This window comes from Triticum dicoccoides, chromosome 3A (assembly GCF_002162155.2).
Source record: "Triticum dicoccoides isolate Atlit2015 ecotype Zavitan chromosome 3A, WEW_v2.0, whole genome shotgun sequence".
Classification (NCBI taxonomy): Eukaryota; Viridiplantae; Streptophyta; class Magnoliopsida; order Poales; family Poaceae; genus Triticum; species Triticum dicoccoides.
Genome location: NC_041384.1, coordinates 439,407,948 through 439,410,540, shown reverse-complemented (window position 1 = coordinate 439,410,540; position 2,593 = coordinate 439,407,948).

The following is a 2,593-nucleotide window of genomic DNA, read 5'->3' as shown; positions in this document are numbered from 1 at the left end:
AGGAGGCGCGGGCGGCGGGCGGTGGGCCGGAGTGCGGCGGCGGAGGTCGGCGCCGGTGACGAAGGGCGGCGCGGCGGAGGCGGCGAGCTCCCGGGCGGCGCGCGGGAGGCGGGAGGAGATGGGCGGCGGCGCGCCGACCTGGGCCGTGGGGGCCCTACGCGAGCCGGGCGGGCCGCGCGCGGTGGCCCCGGCGAGGAGGACACGTTGCGGCCCCCTAGTGGCTCGGGGCGGCGGCGTGTCTCGTCCGGCTGAAAACGGACATTGTCCGGCGGTGGCGGGGTAGATTTTAGGGTTTCGGGGAGAGAGAGAGATCCGAAATCGGGGGGTGTCTATTTATAGGCATAAGTGGAGCTAGGAGAGTCCAAATGAGGTGCGGTTTTCGGCCACGCGATCGTGATCGAACGCTCTAGGACATGGAGCAGAGCTTGGTGGGTTTTGGGCCAAATTGGAGGGGTGTTGGGCTGCAACACACATGAGGCCTTTTCGGTCCCTCGGTTAACCGTTTGAGTATCAAACGAAGTCCAAATGGCACGAAACTTGACAGGCGGTCTACCGGTAGTAAACCAAGGCCGCTTGGTAAGTCTCGGTCCAATCCGGAAATGTTTAGTCCCCACACACGAAAGAAAGCTAGAAATGACCACCGGAGGAGAACGAAGCGCCGGAATGCAAAACGGACAACGGGGAAAATGGTCGAATGCATGAGATGAACACGTATGCAAATGCAATGCACATGATGACATGATATGAGATGCATGACAACGACAACAACACACGGAGACAAAGACCCGAACCCGAGGGAATAAATATAACTTAACGCCGGAAATGACAAGAGTTGGAGTACAAATTGGGAAAGTTACATCCGGGGTGTTACAACACTCCACCACTACGAAAAGATCTCTTCCTGAGATCTAGGACTGAAAGAACTCCGGGTACTCAGAACGGAGGTGATCCTCGCGTTCCCAGGTAGCTTCACGGTCAGAATGGTGTGACCACTTCACTTTGAGAAATTCGATTGACTTGTTGCGAGTCTTGCATTCAGTCTCTTCCAGAATAGCAACTGGGTGCTCACGATAGGAGAGATCTTCTTGGAGCTCAATGTCCTCGAAGTTGACTGTGCGGTCAGGAGTCTTGAAGCACTTTCGAAGCTGAGAGACATGGAACACGTCATGAACAGTTGCAAAGTTTGAAGGAAGCTCGAGTTGATAGGCGAGGTCGCCTCTCTTGCTGACAATCTTGAAAGGTCCCACGTATCTAGGGGCAAGCTTCCCTTTGATACCGAAGCGACGAGTACCTTTCATAGGAGAGACATGGAGGTAAACATGATCTCCGATCTCGAAAGCCAAATCATGGTGCTTACTATCATAGTAGCTCTTCTGGCGGGATTGGGCTGCTTTGAGGTTATCTCGAATGACTTTGCACATTTCTTCTGCTTCTGTGATTAAGTCATTACCCAAAAGCTGACGTTCACCGGTTTCGGACCAGTTGAGAGGGGTACGGCACTTCCTGCCATACAGAATTTCAAAAGGGTCCTTGCCCGAACTTGCTTGAAAACTGTTGTTGTATGAGAATTCAGCATAAGGAAGACAATCCTCCCACTTCATGCCGAAGGAGATCACACAAGCCCTGAGCATATCTTCAAGAATCTAGTTGACACGCTCGACTTGACCGCTTGTTTGAGGATGGAAAGCAGTGCTAAAGCGGATGTTGGTGCCCATGGCCTTCTGAAAAGAATCCCAAAACTTGGAGGTAAAGATGCTGCCACGATCTGAAGAGATCACTTGAGGAATACCGTGCAGAGAGACAATGCGAGAGGTATAGAGTTCCGCCAATTGAGCTGCAGTGATCGACTCTTTGATAGGCAGAAAGTGAGCCACTTTGGTGAGTTTGTCGATGACAACGAATATAGCATCATTGCCACGCTTGGACTTTGGAAACCCAGTCACGAAGTCCATTTCAATGTGGTTAAACTTCCATTCTGGAATGGCAAGAGGTTGGAGGAGACCTGCTGGCCTTTGGTGTTCTGCCTTCACTCTTCTGCAGACATCACATTCATTCACGAATTGAGCGATCTCGCGCTTCATTCGAGTCCACCAATAAGCTTGCTTGAGGTCCTGATACATCTTCGTGCTCCCAGGGTGGATGGAGAGGAGAGAATTGTGAGGCTCGTTCATGATCACTTGACGGAGGTCACCTTTGGGCACAACAATACGATCCTCGAAGAAGAGAGTGTCCTTGTCATCAAGGCGGTAGCACTTATACTTGGACTGACTCTTGGCAATCCCAATCTTCACCTTTTTCACCATAGCATCAAGAAGCTGGGCTTGGCGAATCTGGTCTTCTAAGGTAGGAGAGACTTGAAGGTTGGCAAGGAAACCTTTAGGAACAACTTGCAGATTAAGTTTGCGGAAAGCTTCACAAAGCTCGGGTTGATAAGGCTTAAGAATCAAACTATTGCAGTAAGCCTTTCTGCTCAAAGCGTCGGCAATCACATTGGCCTTGCCTGGAGTATACTCGATACTCGGATTGTACTCTTGAATCATTTCGACCCATCGAGTTTGCCTGAGGTTGAGATTAGGCTGAGTGAAGATGTACT